This window comes from Triticum aestivum, chromosome 4D, assembly GCF_018294505.1.
Source record: "Triticum aestivum cultivar Chinese Spring chromosome 4D, IWGSC CS RefSeq v2.1, whole genome shotgun sequence".
Classification (NCBI taxonomy): Eukaryota; Viridiplantae; Streptophyta; class Magnoliopsida; order Poales; family Poaceae; genus Triticum; species Triticum aestivum.
This window is the reverse complement of record NC_057805.1, coordinates 403,196,221-403,202,220: the sequence shown is the minus strand read 5'-3', so window position 1 is coordinate 403,202,220 and position 6,000 is coordinate 403,196,221.

Genomic DNA, 6,000 nt, shown 5'->3' with positions numbered 1-6,000 from the left:
CAGCCACCGTCAGCTTCACTAACATCGCCGTCGAGCACGGCCTCATGCAGATCACTCGAAACCGCATCTCCTTAGCCACGTCATAACAACCCCCAATCCTCCACAATGGGATGTCCCCGAAAAAGAGCTCCCCGCCGACGCCACGCGGGATTCGCCCGGTGACGTTCCTAGACGGCGGCGAGAGGGAGAGAACATGGGTGGCGGCTAGGGTTTCCTAGTCGCCTATGCAGCCGCCTATGACATGAGCTGCACAATTTATCTCTCTAACATAAACTGTATTTTTTAGCACATACTCCCTTCATCTAATGAATAAATCATGCACGCATTTGAAAATTTAACTTCGATCATCAATTTGACCAACCAATGCGGGTTATGCGTGATAAAAATTATACCATTGACACATGTTTTATTAATTAAATTAATAATCAAAGTTCAATTTTAAAAGTAACTTTTTTTTAGACAATCATGTTTTTCAGACAATCATGTATAACTTCGGAAGGTTACCTCGAGAACGAAGAAATTTGTTTTTGGACCAAAGAAGGAGGCATTTCTCTTAGCCTTTGTCTCGGCCCATACATTCACAATCTGGACATTCTTCGGCCTCCCCTGGCAAGAGAAGTGCCTTATACACAAGAGTGACAGGACCTATATTTAGCTTTTCCATTTTTACATATAGTATTTAAATTTTATTAAATACCAGTATTTTAAAAAATACATGGTTAACATTTTTTAAAACATATATTGTTATGTCTCTTTTTTTCATACACATTATATTTTTTTTGTATCCATCAACAATATTATTCCTATATAGGTTTAACATTTTTAAATATATGACTGAATTCTTTTTAAACATACTACCTCCATCACAAAATAAGTGTCCACATTTTTTGGGACGGGGGGAGTATATTTTTTGTGTCCACATTTTTCCTTACACATCGTACATTTTTTATAAACACCAGTAACATTTTTTATATTAGTTTAACATTTTATAAATACATAATTAACATTTTTGAATATGTGTTTCGACGTCTATTTTTTCCATACAATGTGTAGACTCATCACGGTAGTGGTTCGTCACTGTAGTGTCCGACTCACTGCAGCAAAACGGTACTGTAGCATCCGGTTCACATTATCACCCCTTTTTTGCTCGGTTTTTATTTCTAACATTTTTTAAATATGAATATATAGGCCAGTTGATTTTTAAATACGCATTGACATTTTTGCAATGTACTTGAACAATTTCTGAATACACATTTAAATTTTTGTAATATATGTTTAGCAAATTTCAAATGCACGGTGAACATTCGTGGTATCTGAAATTTTTCTTAAAATAGAATGCATATTTTATAGTGCATGGTGAACTCTTAATACACAATGAACTTTTGTATAATACACATGAAAAAAGAAAGAAAAGTTGGAAAGTAGAAAAAGAAAAACGAAAAGTATATAAAAATAGGAAAAGAAAAGAAACAACTTCAGTGAAGGTCGCCATGTGCCAGCCCAAACAGGGGCGCCGGCAGGGATGCCATCAGCATTGCGGGCGTCATTTACACGGGAGCCCTCCGAAGGGTTACTTGGGGTGGGGTGGGCTGGGAGCGCACCACTAGGAGTGCTCTCAACGGCCGTGCCTCTCTCTCTCTCGCAAAAGGGGAAAAAATGTGTTCTCTTTTTATTTCCCTTCCGTGAGAGACACGATTTACTTCTCGTGGAGGCACGGATTTACTTCTGGGAGAGGCAAGGCCGTGCCTCTTGAAAAGGGAAAAAACGCGATGTTTTTTCTCTTCTGTGAGAGGCATGGATTTATTTGCCGTGGAGGTACGGATTTGCTTCCGTGAGAGGCACGGTCGGAAAGGAAAATACGTGCTTCTGGTTCAGTTTTTTTGTCTAGATTACTTAAAAAAAGGTTCGTCGAAACCTATCAACATGAGATCTATTTTTGAAGATCTCGACGCGACTAATCCGATGGTGAAAATGTTCACAGATGTATATAAAAATGTACAAATGTGTATGAAAATAATTGACATCAAAACATATATTTGTGACATCAAAACATCAAAATAAAAAAAATGTTTTGATGTCAATTTTTTATATATGATTAACATTTTAAAAAATATTTTTTATATTTAATTTTTTTCTTATGCATCATACAGTTTTCTTATATATCTTCAACATTTTTCGTACACGTTTAACATTTTTGAATTATATGAACATTTTTTATACATTGCATAAACATTTTTTTATATCTGTGAACATTTTCGAAATGTCACAAATATTTTCTAGATCTATCAACATTTTTTTAGTCATGCTAACAAAAAAATTACGACGTTGATATTTTTGAAATTCTTGATTTAAGTTTTTTAAGAAAATATGGTGCTTTTCATTTCAAAATTGTAAATAATGTTAAAAAAACAAAAAAGGAAAAAATACAAACAATGAGCCACCGTAGCAAACTAACTAATGTAGTGAAGAAGTAACTGTGCCGACCTTTTACTAGCTCCCTTTATGCGATTACAATCCATTTCTCGCTATAACTGAGCTAATTAGTAATTTCGTAGGATGAGAGCAACTAACGGGAGATTACCACTTGCGGGGGACTTCAGAGGTCACTTTTAGTGCACTTAGATATGCCAAGTGGTGCGTGCAGGCGCTGCCACATGTCACGTGTTGGATGCTCCTTGTTTTTTTTTACTTTTTACTCGTTTTTGGGTTTTAGACTTTTTTTTGTGCTTTTTAGGCTTTTAGGTTTTTGCCCAGGTTTCCCTACGCTTTGCAGAAAAAATCATGATTTTTTTTTTGCAAAAAATTGTGCTTCCACAAGAAACACGGATTTGCTTTCGCGAGAAGCACAGCTCGGAAAGTGAAAAAAATTAGCTTCTACGAGAAGCACATATTTGCTTCTCATGGAGGCATAGATTTGCTCTGTGCTTATTTGAATGGAAAAAAATGTGCTTCCAGAAGAAGCACATAAGGCGTAAATTTGCTTCCGCGATTGTGCTTCTTAGAAAGGAAAGAAAATTTGTGCTTCCACGAGGAACACAGATTTGCTTCTCGTGGATGCATAGATTTGCTTCCGTGAGAATCATAACTGTGCTTCTCGAAAACGGAATAAAATGAAGAAAAAATATTGTGCTTCCGGCTCAGTTTTTCTCTTCGACTTTTCCTAGGGTTTTTTTGTGTGAAAAGTTTCGTCGAAATCTATTAACATGGAATCCAATCTCGAAGATCTCGACGCGAGAAATACAACGGTTAAAATGGTTCGGGATTTGGATGCACGGTTTAAGAGATGGAACGTTTTGAAAAAATATTCTACGTGTGCCATTTGTCTGTGTCTGAGAAGGTAAAAGTGACCTTTGCAAGGTGTAATCCTTAACTAACAAATCATTTCGTATGATTTTCCCTCTTCGACGCCTTGTGCGCCAGTTGGCGCAGCAGCGCATAGGGGCGTCCACGCGGGATTTGGCCCAGTACATTGCCCTCCGCTCGCTCAGCAGCCTCCTTGTTTGTTTCTTCCTTTGCTCGCTTAGCAGAGGACTTGCTTAGCCTCGCTGCTTTTTTATAGCTAGCTTCGACTCGCTTGTTATTTTTATCAAGTGTCCAGTATTTTTATCAAGTAACAAGTGTCCAGTTTTCTCGGTTATTTTTTTAAATGGTAAAGAAAATAGTGAATTTTGAAAAAGGTTTAAAATTTTGGAAAGTTTCCCGGAATTTGAAAAAAATCATGCATGTGAAAAAATGTTCATGAATTTGAAAAGGTTCATGAATTTAGTAAAAGATTTAAATTGATAAAGAATCACGAAATTATAAATCAGCTAATCTGGGAAAATTTAACGATCTTGAAAAAGGATTGCACGCTTGAAAAACTTCACAAAGTTAAAAAAGGTTTGCGAAGAAGAGAAAGTTCGTGCATTTAATTTTTTTCTAGAAGTTAAAAAAGATCATGAATTTTTAAAAAGTGCACTAATTCTAAAAAATGTTTAAAAATTCGAAAAAAGACCATTAATTTTTTTAAAGACAAAAAAGTAAAAAACGAAAAAACCCTGGCCAAAACACATATGAAAAATAGGCTGAAAAAACAGTCTGGAAGTTTCGAGAAAATGGACTGGGTAAAAAAAATGAATCAAAAGTTTCTCGCAGATTCAGAGACCGGGGCCAAACTTATATTGGGGCCATGCAGAACATACATGAGCGCTTCCTACAAATAGCGCGCCATAAGCGCCGAATAGGAGATGACCTTATACACAACCGGCATGTCAACCTGTCAACTATGAAAATAAATCAAAACCTGTCAACCAACAATGGCATAGTCACCGCCATTATTTTAGCTTGAACCCATTACAGCGTCCCATTCCTGACTCCCCACAACCTTCATCTATTCCTCATCAGAGATAGGGCCCATCCTAAGCAAGCAAGGGTGCAGGATGTGTCGATGCACTCTCGCCTCCGACAGTTGGAATAATGTCCCCCCTCGCGGCCTCATCATGTAATCCATTGACGAGACCAGGTGGCGGCCCCGGGCAATGGCGAGACTGTGCTACAACGAAGCAACCTCGACTCCAGCAGGCGGTATAGTGCCAATTTTTTCATCTTCAATCCTCTCTGCCACCGCTTAAACGTAACTGTAAAGTCGTCCCAACGCCACCCCTCCCGATGCTTGATTGGCTGATTGTGTCACTCATTGCTTAATTCAACAGATTGGTGTACTGTGACCACCCCTCATCCCGTGGTGATTGAACTATTAGTGTTATTCTGCACATTACATATTGTTGAGATAATGAGAAGACGAGATATTTTTTCCTGCTTTAGTTATCAAGAAGGCAAGGTAGAGAATATAGGCAGATAGATCTTCTTCATCACTGGTTGATGCGGTATAAATAGCAAGGAGTCACTAGAGGATGCTCTTCTGAAGAGTTGGGCATGTGTGTGCCGTAATGGGCTAAACGGCCTTGTAACTTTGTACCTATTTGTTGGAAATATGCCCTAGCGGCAATAATATTGTATTATTATATTCTCTGTTCATAATTAACAGTTTTATATTCTATGTTATAACTTCTATGATCCTAGAATATGTGATTTAGTGAAAAACTCATATGCACATGTGGGATCACAATCGGTAAAAAAATAGATTCCTAGTATCGCCTCTAAGACTAGCTTAAGTGTTGTTAAGTAATCACATTTTCCGAATCTTGAGATATCGTTAAGTGTAACGATAGTCTCAAAACAACATTGAGAATATGACGTTAGAGGAACGATCATATTGAATCGATCCAAACTTGTTTGTTATACTTTGAGATAATATCGTCATAAGTCAATCATTATAACACGGAGTGTTAACGTGTGATTTAGTTTCTTAGACCATGAGAGTATCGTAGTCACTTCTTACCGTACAATGAACTTTCACTACTGGAATCAGGGATTTTGCCGTCTGCCAGTTCTTTGCCGTCTGCTTGCGGACGACAAAGAAGGTCTTTGCCATCAGCTACCAAACAACAGACGACAAAGAACATGCAGGCGACAAAGAAGGTCTTTGACATCTGTCATTTCTTTGCCGTCTGCTGGCAGATGGCAAAGAATCTTTGCCATCTGCCAGCGGACGGCAAAGAGGTGCCAGCGGACGGCAAAGAGGTGCCAGCGGACGGCAAAGAGGGTGGCTATCTTTTTTTCGGGTAAAAAGAAAACCGTTGCCCCCACCTCCTCAATCTCTATCCCCTCTCTCTCCGCCCCTGCCCCACAGCCGAGCGCCACCCGACCCCGCCTCCCTCGACCCCGTGCCGCTGCGCCACCTTGCCTCCGCCCGTCGGTGCGCGCCGCCACCTCACCGGAACCCAGGAGCCCCGCCGCCTCGCGCTACCGCCTGCGTCGCGTCGTGCGCCGCCACCTCCCCACAAGCTCGCGGCCCCGCCGCGGAAGCCTCGTTGCCCGTCGCCCCAACCTCGAGATCCGCCGCCGCCATGGGAGCCGAGCACCGAGCTCCTCTGCGCCCCGCCCGCGTCCCCGCGTCGT